Consider the following 13,083-nt stretch of genomic DNA (forward strand, 5'->3'; position numbering starts at 1 on the left):
ATCAAATGCTTATAAATGTTTTGTTACTGTTTGGATGTAGTAAATTGTTTAGTAGTCAGGCTTTTTAGGCATGCTTAGAGCAATTGTATAAAAACCATTGGCCTTTGGATTTAATAAAGGAACTTATGGTTAAATTAGTGTTTAGTGGTTTCCATATTAATATTAATAATTTCAAATATTAATAACTGCAACAACCGCTAATCGACATCCTATTCTCTCAAACCCATCAGTAATCCTGTCAGTCAGCCTATCAATCCATCTTCACCCCAAATGTCCAAAAAGAACAAAGGACTTTGCTGCATACCTGGAAAGTTAACAAATCCAGAATCAGGCAGATCAAGTAGAGGAGTAAGCTCCAAAGTCAAGGATGCTCCATGCAGAAAGCTATATGTCCGGTGAGCAGCTCACTCCTTTCTTTAAATTAAGTGTGCTCCAGTTTGAGCACCTCAGACCATTTGCAACTGTTAGTATTAGAAAATAGAAAGGTGACTTCTTCTGGCAGTTCTTCAGCTTCTGTGTACAGAGCACTTTCACAGCATGCTTTCCTCCAGGGCCAACACTTCATATCAGACATACCTGTGCAGGTATCTCAAGATCTTCATGCCTTCAATCTTACACTCCAGCAGGAGTCAGCGAGGTTTCAAAGCTGTTCAGATGTGAGACTCCAAAGCTTCTCATCTGCTCATGGATGATGAAAATATGACCTGTGTAAGACAGAAATAGATACTGAATGACTTAACTCATGAAAACAATTTAGCAATATTGTGCCTGGATTGTCCCCTCATTAACACCTGTCCTCTGCAGTGAGTGAAGGAAAGATCATAATTTCTATGCTCTTGCTTGATGACATCAGTCAGTTTTTCCCCACCTCAGGCTGTCTACATTAGTCACTGAACACATGTGCTTTGTTGTACCACCACTCCCCCATGGTCTGCATCTGAGCCCCTGAAGTACGTGCATGAAGGAGTGCGCACAGCAAGAAAGCTAGCATGCATGAGGGGCGTGGGTATGTACATGCCTCTGCTGTGGCATAGTCCCAAATGTTACCATGCAGTGTGGATGGGGGCCAGGGGCATGTACCAAGTTTCAAATTTCAGTCGTCCTCAAGGCCCATTCCCACAATGCATTAGACTCGTTTCTGCCTGACCCTCATCCAGTGTCTCTGGCCCTCCACTATCAGTGGTAACAGTGAACTGTGCTGAGCACTTCAGAACAGTTTTCCTCTACACTCTGGTCAGTACAGGTTAGCATGGATCATGTTTGCAGAGCAGCCACTTGGTCCACCGAGCACATCCCAGTGCTGATAAAGGTGTGTTCAGAATACACCGTCTTCCAGGACTTTGCCTGGAGCAGCAGGAACATTCATTTGTATTGGGAGATTTCACGGAGACTGGAGGAGGTGGGCATTCACCAGACACAGGCTGAGTGCTGGGAACAGATGAAGCCCCTGAGGCTCCTGTTCTGAAAGGAGAAGGACTGGAACAGTCACTCTGGGAGGGACCCTTGTATATGCCCATGCTATGATGAGATGGACCAGGTGCTCCCCAGGGCTCCCAGTACAGAGCCTGAAGTGACTTATGAGCCCCTCCTCAACCTTGTTGGCCTCATCAGGCCAGGAGCCAGCAGGGAGCTTGGAGGAAGACCCAGGAGACCCAGAGGAAGAGGAGCATGTGATTTAGCACCTTTACCTAGTGAAACCAGTTGAACAAAGTCCCCACCCCAAAGGAGCCCAAGGAGGATCCTGAGCTCTGGTAGGAACCAGAATCCAAGGCTGATAATTTTTACAATGGACCCTCCTTCAGCCCCTGAAATATCCCCTCTTGCTCTGGTGCTACATGCCTGAAGCCCAGCCCCACTCTGCTCCACCCTAATGGTCCCCAAGCAAGACATGGCTAAAAATGAATGATTTTCTGGAAATCCCATATTATGTGTTTAGTGGAAGCTATAACAAAGATTATTCATGAATGATGTCCTTAACTACCTTCCTCAAAGATCAGTCTTGGGACCAACATTATTTAACATTTTCATTATTGACCTTGGCACAAAAAAATGGAAGTGTGCTAATAACATTTGAAGATGACACCAAGTGGGGAGGTATTGCCAATATGGAGGAGGACTGGAATATCATACAAGAAGATTTGGATGAACTTGTAAACTCGAGTGATGGAAATGGGATGAAATTTAATAGTGCAAGGTCATGGACTTAGGGTCTAACAATAAGAATTTTTGCTAGAAGCTGGGGACACATCAATTGGAATGACAGAGGAGGAGAAAGACCTGAGTATATTCGTTGATCACTGGATGACTATGAGCCACTGATGCGAAAAAGGCTAATGAAATCCTAGGATGCATCTGGAGATGTATTTCCAGTAGAGACAGGGAAATGTTAGTAGCATTATACAAGGCACTGGTGAACCCTCATTTGGAATGCTGTGTGCAATCCTGGTCTCCCATGTTGAAGAAAGATTAATTCAAACTGGACCAGATACAGAGAAGAACTACTAGGATCATCTGAGGAATGGAAAACCTACTTTACGAGAGGAGACTTCACAATCTCAGCTTGTTTAACCAAATGAAGGCTGAGGGGAGATACGATTGTGCTCTATAAATACATCAGAGGGATAAACACTGGGGAGGGAAAGGACATATTTAAGTTAAGGGCCAATGCTGGCACAAGAACAAATAGATACAAACTGGTCATCAACAAGTTTAGGCTTGAAATTAGACAAAGGTTTCTAATCACCAGAAGAGTGAAGTTCTGGAACAGCTTTCCAAGGGGAGCAGTGGGGTCAAAAAACCTAACTGGTTTCAAGACTGAGTTTGATAAATTTATGGAGGGAATGGTATGATGAGATTGCCTACAATGGCATGTGACTCGTCTACGACTGCTAGTACCAAATATCTCTAATGGCCAGAGATGGGACATTAGATGGGGAGGGCTCTGAGTTACTACAGAGAATTCTTTCCGTTGTGTCTGGCTGGTGGGTCTTGCTGACATGCTCAGGGTCTAACTGATCTCCATATTTAGGAATGGGAAGGAATTTTCTCCCAGGTCAGATTGGCAGAGATCCTGGGGAGGTTGCTCTTTCCTCTGCAGCTTGGGCCTCAGGTCACTTGCTGGTTTAAACAGAGTAAATGGTGGATTCGCTGTTACTTGAAGTCCTTAAATCATGGTTTCAGGACTTCAGTAACTCAGTCAGAGGTTTTGGGTCTATTACAAGAGTGGGTGAATGAGGTGCTGTGGCCTGCAATGTGCAGGAGACCTTAAAGTCTATGAGGTGCAGGCCCACTTATGTAAGCCTGGGACCTAACCCACCCCCAAACTAGCCTGGGGTGAAACTCAGGGAGTTCACCACTAAAACTGAGGAAAAGAATGCTCTGCTGCTGATAAAGCATCCCTTCAGGAATGTCCCTAACAAGAGTTATAATCACCAAGGGTTGTAAAGTAGAGACACACAGGCGCTGGGAAGTTTTAGGGAGGATATAGAGAGACTCAAGAACAAATAGTTGTAGATAAGATAAGCTCTGACCAGCAAATTTATGCTGACCATTTGCACAAACAAGGAAGGTCATAAATAAGTTACAATTTGGGCATGAGAGTTAAAATGTAAGAGACTTGGGAGGGAGGAGGAAACATAGGTGCCAGTGTGTGATTTGTTAAATTTTGTTCCTTAGGGGTGTTAGATAATGTGATAGGTTTAGTAGCATTAAAGGAGGTAGTTAGTTTTACCTATATAACATAAATGAAATACAAGGCTCTTTGGGAATCAACTCTGGACTGCAGTGCAAGAACAAGCTGCGATGTCATACCCCCTGCACAACCATGACATGTAAGGGCACTGGAACCCCCAGACGAGTGGATCCCGACTGGCCATTGGGTGAGATTCGAATGTATATTGGGAGAGCTGAGCATAGTAGCCTTGCCTGGCACATGTATTCTGTATGTGTTGCTAATAAATAGATGTTTAGAGCAAGCTCTGTAAGGCCGTTTCACTGGGAAAAGGTCCTACGGACCCGTAGGGCCCTGAGCCCCGAGGGAAAAAGGTAAGGGGATAAGAACATAGGAATGGCCATATAGGGTCAAACCAAAAGTCCATCTAGCCCACTATCCTGTCTTCTGACAGTGGCCAATGCCAGGTGCTTCAGAGGGAATGAACAGAACAGGTAATCATCAAGTGATCCATCCCCTGTTGCCCATTCCCAGCTTCTGGCAAAATACTTAAACTGACCAGGTTTTGCCCTGAGCCCCGGACAGGTAAGGGTGGGTGCCCTATGTCTTGAGCCTATGGAAGGGAAAGGGTGGGGGTGCCTAAATTAACCAGACTGTGCCTTGAGCCATCGATAGGGTAAAGGTGGGGTGCCCTAGATTGTGCAGGTAATACTTAGGTCCGGGAAGGAAAAGGGAATCCTTTGGTTGTCCAAGGAACATCAGAGCAGTCCTTTCTCCCTGTGAACATAAATGTGTTTTTTTTACCTGATGTCTGGTATCTGGCCTCCCACTGCTCCGGTCCATGCTGCAGAAGCTGGGAGAACCAGGAGTGTGTGAAGGATCAGGTTCAGTGGCTACACAAACACAATGTTGTGTCCCTTTGCAGTGGAGAGACAAGTGGCTTGCAGTGCTCATCATAAAGTTCCAGGAACAAAATGAAGTTGTGGTGTGACTTTCTTTCCTTGTCTCTTTCACATCTGCTTGCTGGACACAGCGGATGGATTTTCTAGCAATGCAGTGGGATTAGCGAGGTGGGTGAGCATTTTTAGTGGTTTGGTTTTCCTCTTCCAAGGGAACTCCATCTGCTAGCTTAGAATACAGTCTATTTCCTCTTGAATTGCTTCCCATTGCTGTAAGCATATTTCAAGCTGTTTCTTCATATTCAACAGCAGCATGAATGTAGTTGGTTCATCTTCATAGGTGTCCAGTGCCCTCCATTCAGCAATATTTATACGGGTGATCTTTAGCAGAAACTTCTCCTTTACGTGAATCACAATGACACTTGTGACTGGCGCAGAATTCTACTGTGCTCCATTCAACATTTCTTTGATGGCAATTATGGTAAGTTTAATTTCCCATAGTATATTCTACATGTTCTTCCATCATGGATCAAATTTTGCCTCAAGTCCCTCTTAATCAAGGAAATTCCCCATTTTGCTTGTGGTGGAGCTAGCCAATTCTTCCACTTAATTATTTTTTTCCCAGCAGCCAAAAAATTGTTGCTTTATAAAATAAACCAAGACATAGACCAAACCTACCTCCCCTTTGTCAGTGTTACTTGAGCTCAGAAATGCATTCACAAAGTTTTAAAAACCACTGTTGCTAAAACAGTTTTATAGCCAGTACATTCAGCTACAGAGCATCTGGGGACTAAGAGTTTGATCTGTCTCAAGAAAAATGTAGACTACTTTTGTATGTTAATCAGAAATCAAAATAATGTTTTGTGAGGATCAGAGAAGGTTGTCATTATTCATAACAAAAATTGTGATATAAAATACATCATCTAGTAATTGTTTGATTAATTATCCAAAGTAAAAACAATCCACATATTCATACACAATATGTAAAAACCAAATATAAATCACACAGGATTTAAGCTGTAATGTTAATCTGGTGACCAAGATAACTGTTTCTAAAAGAAGGTAGAAAATAAAACTTAAGATAGCAGAAACACAGCTAATCATATTTAAAACACTTTACATTTCAGAGGATTCTTACACCCATCTCTTATCTAGTTCACCAATGACATCACAAAGTTATCATTGTATCCAGCTGTGAAGTCAGCACTGCCGCAAAAATGTGAAATGAATTGGGAAGCAGATATTATGATAAATTGCAATTGTGCTATAGCAAAAAGAAAAGATTTCTTTTGAGACATCCATATTAAAGTGACAGCTACATGACAAGAAATACAGCATATTTTCAAACAGCTTTGCTGTGTAGAAATTGAAAGATGAAGCCAGATCTTACCTAAAACTGAAGAAAACAGGCCTGGTTTCCAGACTGGATGACAAGTGCACATGACAGTTTTCAGTTTGGCTCTGGAAATGGTTATGATCTTGCATAAAAAAGAACAAAAGTAAGAAAGTTTATTTATTCAGTAACACTTGAAGAAGACGTCCCAAGTGCCAAAAAAGTGTGCTGGAGTCAGAGGACAGGTTTGACAATCTTGATTTGGGACCTGAGCCTTCTACTATTGACTTCAATGGAAAGCTGAAATGCTGGTCAATTGATTTGCACTTTAAAGACGCAACCAGTTGTTAAAATCAAAGACTTCCTATGCAATGAATTAGTAAATTACATCTAAAGCAATAAAATGTACATTGCACATTCAGTTGTGGAAAGACATGTACTTCACCCAAAGTCCAACAAATACAAAATACATTTTCCTTTAATCTTTTAAAAGGCTTTTCTTCAGTATTTTTATGACAGCTATCTGAAAGCAAGCATCACCTTTTTATATTTTTTTCTGCCTGGTATAAGATGGTAGAAAGCCTTCATGACATGCTCAAAAGGAGAAGTAATGAGTGTTTTGCATTTTCATTTCCCTTCTGAATGTTATTCCAAGAGAAGTTAATACATTCAATCTTCCCTCAGGAGAAATCAGGGAAGTGCTTTGGTGAGTTATTTTCTATTTGTACATGTCTATTTATGTGTTTTGCTCTTTAGGGAACAAAACTCAACAGACCAATATGAAAGGTACCTCAACAATTGAGAATGACAGAATATCCATAATTTAATAGCCTGAATTAGGTTTTTATCTTAACTCCTGAACAGTGCCAAATACATAAAACCAACATGAAAAATTCATAAGAAGTTTGTCTATCATGAGCATTAGTATGTGTTTTAAGAAAAGAGAACCTAAATGAGCTAAATGCTTCCTTCAGATACACATACACAATTCCTGGTCACTTCAGTGGGAGCTGGACATGGCTCATATTGCATATTCAGGACACCATTTAACTTCTCATTATTAGGTCTTATGCTTCAGGAAATAAAATGATCATCGGCTGAGATCAGGATTCCCTCTGCTAATCAGACAGAAATGCATAATTGACTATGTGGAACTTCTCCATCTGGCAGAGACCTCTGATAACACAGAGAAAGGGTATCAGAGAGCCTACTGCCTGAGGTGCAATGTTGGAGGGGGCTGAAACAAAAGACTATTCATCAGACTAACTGGACCATGTTTGCTGGAATGGCAGGTCTTGTTTTCTTGTTCACTATTTTTATTCAGTTTGAATAGTTTAAAGTTTTTAAAGTAGGTGAAAACCGGTGCTTTTAGGAACTCTGGTAGATGAGCCAAGTAACCCACCATCTGCAGTCTCTCTTATGCAACCTATTAAATTATTGCATGCAAATTGGCTGTAGAGTAAGGGTGATGATTGGTTGAGTTACCTCTGATATCACAATGGCCTGGGACTCTTGGCACCACATAGATACATGCCTTGCTGTAGCTGAAAGCCTGTGCTGTTGCATGGCTGAAAATTGTACAGTAATAGACTGTGAATCCCAGTGATGACATAACCTGCTGACATTCTGAACGAAAAGAGCCCTCCACCATTCGAAATTTTTTAGGGGTCCGCAAATGAAAAAAGGTTGACAACCACTGTATTCTATAGATTGTCTGCTAGTGAAGAGGTCTAGCACCTTTCTAGTGAAAGTACATAGTACAGTATTGTTTAACAAAGAATATTTATACCCCTTAATCAAAAGTGCATTGAACTGAAACCACGATTTCATCAATGACTCATTAACTAAAATGCAGCTCTTTATAATATAGCATCACTGTAGTTATGATAAAGAAAGACGTTTCAAGGTAAAGCAAAGTCCCTGATTTCAGTGCTTCATAACTCCTCCCCAACTCAGAAAAATTAGGGTTGAAATTTGGGATTTTTTCCAGTTTAAAGAAAATCCACTCATTTGTGTGAGTTCACTGAGCATGCAAAAGTGTTTCAGCTGTTAAAGACCTGTTCAGATGCCTTTTTGAACTCAAAACATGTTGGTTTCTCTTAAAGTTCAAACGCGGCATGTAACTAATCCTCAGAGGAATGTGGCCTGAACCAAGTTGGACTGAAAATCCATCCCCTCCATTAGGAGCTGTTGAGGGCACTCAGTAATTCATAGGAGTGTTCAGCGCCTTGCAGATTTGAGCCCATGAAGGAGGTAGCTAATATTTTTGTCTTAACTCTTATAGGGGTAAAAACAATTTAAGGGACTTGCATTTATAACTGAAACATTGCACTTGAAGCGCTCTGGGTAATTAGAAGTATTCTTGAGCTGTACATTAATCAGGGCAAGGATATCAGAGGGCAGTCCTGTGCAACATCACTTCCAACTATTTATTTTAAAAGGCGAGATAACCCATGTAACAGTGAGTGCAGTGCTAGGTACTGGAAATAACTGTTTGCTAGAATGAGGCATTTTTTTCAATGTTTAATTAAGGTTGTGTCACTTGATACCTCTTGCTAGCGGTTTGCCCTGTCATGACAACAGACTTAAGACAGGCCTTCCCGGTGGAGTTCCTGTCCTTAAGGTATCTCTGGTTAGCAAGTTGCAGCTTGTTTCTCAGCTCTGTTGAGATGGCAGTGTAAGCGGAGAAGGAAAATAAGGTAGGTTCTGTATCCTTTTGAAGAAATGAATACTTAGGGCAGGTCTACACTACCGCTTAAGTCCATCTAACTTGCGTCACTCAGGGGTGTGAAAAAGATACCCCCTGAGCACAGGTGCTGGAACTAGAGGTGCTGGGCATGCTGCTGCACCCCCTGGCTTGAAGTGGTTTCCATCATACAGTTTACAGTTTGGTTCAATGACTCTCAGCACCCCCACTATACAAATTGTTCCAGCGCCCCTGTTCCTGACCGATGCAAGTTACAGTAACCTAAGCGCTGTCCACACTGGCACTATGTCAGCGGGAGATGCTCTCCCGCTGACATAGCTTCCACTTCTCATGGAGGTGGAGTAATTATGCCTACAGGAGAGCACTCTCCCATCAGCATAGAGCGTCTTCACCAGACACGCTACAGCGGTGGAGTTGTACCAATGCAGCACTTCTAGTGTAGACCTGCCCTTATAGAAAACAACATGAACAGTTAAAGCCCAGATCATACATCTTATGAGGTTTGCAAAGGCTAGCTCTCAACTTCAATGCTCACTCATGCAAATAGTCCCATAGAAGTCAGAGGGCACTTATCACCATAATACAAAAGCGCTAACAGAGTTTTAGCCAATTGTTGCAGTCCCAGTATCTTCCAATAAACATAAAGTGATTGGAAGCAGATGGCATTCCCAGCTTCCTCTGAATAGAAGAGCCACACACTGGCTATAGTCCAATGCTACTTTCTTGTGGGTTTGTCCTCTACTGTTAACTTAAATAGGCCAATGTTGGTTTTGTTTTAAAGTTCAGCCTCCCCAAGCTTGGCTGTTCCTAGATTTTTTTCCTGCAGGACCGTCTCTGTCCCAAAAGCTAATTTTCTCTGCCTCAGAGAATGACCAGTCCCTCATATCCTACTGGGAATGAACACAATCCAGCTGCCAGTAGAATGAGCTACTATACATTTTTATGTTGGGTTCCACCTATTACAGGTACTGGGATGGGCAGGTCTATGCCTATCCAAAACTATCACCTCCTATGTTAGGTTCTGTGACGGGGCAAGGCCAGATGGCTATAGAAAAGTAGTGGGAGACAGATATATTAGCCCCAGGCTAAACAAATCCCTGTTACCAGGATAAGTAAATGGCAGCTGCTCCAGGTCAATTAAGACACCTGGGGCCAATTAAGATCTTTCCAGGAGGCAGGGAAGATAGCTCGGTTGATTGGGACACCTGAAGCCAGTCAGGGGCTGGCTGAAACTAGTTAAAAGCCTCCCAGTTAGTCAGCTGGGCGTGTGTCAGGAGCTGTAGGAGGAAGCTGTGCTGTTGGAGGAACTAAGCAGTACAAACCATATCAGGCGCAAGAAAGGAGGCCCTGAGGTAATGGTGAAGTACATATTGAGGAAGTGGGGGCTGCTGTGGGGAAGTGGCCCAGGGAATTGTACACGTCCTATCTCCAAAAAGTCAGCTACCACAGCTGCTACTATTAGGGTCCCTGGGATGGGGCCTGGAATAGAGGGCGGGCCTGGGCTCCCCCTCCCCAATTAATCACTGAGACTGGGAGACAACAGAGACTGTGCAAGGGAGGTTGCTTCTCCTCACCTCCCTTGCTGGCTTATGACGAAAATGGCTCAGTAGGCTGTGACCCTTGCCTCTAGAGAGAGAAGGGCTACGTGGAGGGTCACAGTGAGCCTCTGAGGCTAGCGAAATCTGCCAGGAAGTGCGGGATCCACTGAGACTAGGACAGAGCTTTGTCACAGTTCTAACACCTGAATTTAGGGTGACTCAACAGAGGAGCTCTGTATTCTTTAGCGGAGTCCTGGGGCATACCATTTCCTTACACTGCTGTTGTAGAGGGAAGCAGCAGAAACAAGTGATAAATAAAATAAACCATGCTAAAAATTCCAGTCATGCATTCCTTTTAAATGGATAATTGACAAATCATGCTTTATCAGTTTCAAGAGTATCCATGCACATCACTGACCACAGGAAGAGATATTGTTTGGTCTTGCATTTGGGAGTGCTTTCCAATTAAAAGCAAATCACTGAAAGAGACTTTCAAATTGGTTTCATTGAAGAAGAAGAAATGAAGGAGCTACTTCAGATTTGACAATAGCTGAAATGATTTGAAGTCATGAAGGGCGAGAGATAACATTTAATTAACATTGGTAAAAATAGAACATTGCTTTGAATTTACGCAAGTTCTCTCGCTGTTCTATCTATGTGCAATGTCCTTTCTTTAAGTCTTTCTTTCTAAAGAAAACTGTAGCAGCCTGCCTCTTCTACAAATAATATTACAGCCAAAGCTCTGGTAGCATTTCCATTGTAAAATTTCTTTTTTCAGAGCTCAGCTGTAAAATTTGTTCCAGGCTGGATTTTGCAACATAAGGTCAGGGTCACACAGAGGTTTTTGGGGACCTGGGGCAAAATCCGAAACTGAGGTCCCTCCCCCTTCCAAAAGAAATTACCACTGGGGAGAGGCCAGGGAGAATGGGTGTTGGAGAGTGAGCCTGGACTGGACTAACCCCTCCTGGGCGACTTGTAACTGTCAATAGTAGGGGATGGTCATAATTTAAAGGTTGGGGGGATCATGGGACAGGCCCACATGTTGCCTCTGCTGCCCACCGATCAGCTCTTTACATGCTCCCCTCCTCAGTGTTCTCTTCCTGCTTTGCCCCTTCGCCCCACACCAGCCTACTCCTCCTCTATACCCCCGCCCCCTGGTGGGGCATGTCCCATTCCCAGCAGCGTATGGAGACCCAGCTCCTGGTGGGAGCGCTCCGCACACCTACAGCCTGCCTGGCAGGCTCCTTCCTCCCCTGCTGCCGCTGGCTGGGCATGGGGCACTGCCCAGGAGGAGCTGAACCCAGCATGTGCCAAAGCCACCTGGAGCCCTGTGCAGCACCAGGTGGACACTACACCGGCATGGGGGGAGCCTCTCAACCCCTCAGATAAGGACTGGAGGAGGGAGGGGAAGCGATTTCCAGTCCAACCTGCAGGCTCAACAGCAGCCCCCGGGGGCTTAGCATCCTCTTCACACACACCCACTGTTCCAGGTCCTGGCCCCAGGGAGTGCAGGGCTGCCCCATCCCTATGGCACCCTCCCCTGCTAAGCCACCTCTGGCTGGGCTCCTGGGCTGCTGAAGCCCCATCTGTGAAGTTCCCTGGGGCTCCGGTGCACAATGCCTCCTTAGTGCTTAACCCCTTCCTGCCTGCGCTGAAGCCAGGGGACAGGAGGCAGCTGGGTTTTGTTGGTGGCCAGCAGCAGCCTGGAGGTGTTAGCTGCCTTTCCGTGCTGTGCAGGCAGGAAGGGCTGGGAGCTGCTTCCAGCCACAGAGGGGAAGGAGAGGGAAGGGATGAGCTTTGCAAAGACACGGGCCAGGTCATCCCTTCCCCACTCCTCCCCCTGCGTCTGGAAGCAGCTCCGGTCCCTTCCTGCCACACAGTGTCAAAAGGCTGCTGCTGGCCATGTTCTGGTGTGAACCCTCCCTGGCAGAAATCTGGGGGGCACATGACCGTGCCTGCTCCCCCACAAGTCTGTAACAGTAGCGGCTTGGCTCCTGTCCCACAGATCTGGGTCTGGCTCTCTGCTCTCGGCTTTGTGACCTGGCCTGCACAGTTGCAGCACCACTCAGGTTTGGCACAGCCGCACCCACCCCAAATTTTAGTGTGTGGCATTGCAACCCTTCGTGCAGTATCGCAATGCCACTCTGGTTTGGCATGGCTGCCCCTTTTTCATGATGGAGGGACCCCCAGGCACCCTACTCATACTCTCTAGTCCCCTGTTTACACATTCAAGGATCACATTAGCCCTTGGGCCATAGTGTTGTACGAGGAGCTGTTATACCAATAAAATAAAAACCAGCAGGATCTTATTGAAGGGAATAAGGCAAAATGCCACATTTATTTTGAATCCAGAAAGAATCATAGTAAGCAGTTAGTTATAGCTATAACATTCCATTCAATTTCATATTTATTCACACATTCATTCATACACACACACACACACACACGTTCTGCAAGGTTGTTATCATAGTTACCAGCTTTAGAGTTGCTCATGCCAAGCCACTGGCTAGGTGGCCTGGACATGAGGAGGGAGCAGGGACATGTCAGATGCTCATCTGATGCTCCTCGAAGTTGGTTTGCAGAATCAGACCCCAAAGTTCTCAGTTTCTAGACTCCATTTTTATAGGAATTTATTCCTATGCCAGTCTGTGGGAATTGCTTCATCATGCTGTTGCTGAATCAATCAGCAGATGGCACATTCCTGACGGCTCCGTGCTGCCAGATATTATCTTGTTCTTCGGTTCTCCCATCTTTGAGGCTGTTGGGTGGATTCCAATCTGCCCTCCAGGTGTCCTCTGGTTGTTTCCACTTGATGCCTTCTTCGGCCGATCGACACTGGATTCTTAGCCTGGCACCTCCCTGATCATTCATTTATTATCCACACCAAGCATCCATCCACATACATCCTCTTAACTCTATTTTAATCACAATTGTTA

General features: G+C 44.4%; 1 long non-coding RNA gene across 1 annotated transcript; it reads right to left on the reverse strand.

The window, feature by feature from the left end:
- Positions 1–648: 648 nt before the first annotated feature.
- On the reverse strand, positions 649–12,729 carry LOC141988142 (uncharacterized). The gene is made up of 3 exons (XR_012639672.1): positions 12,622–12,729; positions 5,960–6,047; positions 649–704 (listed from the first exon to the last, which is right to left on the reverse strand). It is a non-coding gene; the product is annotated as an uncharacterized LOC141988142 (long non-coding RNA).
- Positions 12,730–13,083: the final 354 nt, after the last annotated feature.

The sequence above is a fragment of the Natator depressus genome, chromosome 5 (genome assembly GCF_965152275.1).
Source record: "Natator depressus isolate rNatDep1 chromosome 5, rNatDep2.hap1, whole genome shotgun sequence".
Lineage (NCBI taxonomy): Eukaryota > Metazoa > Chordata > Testudines > Cheloniidae > Natator > Natator depressus.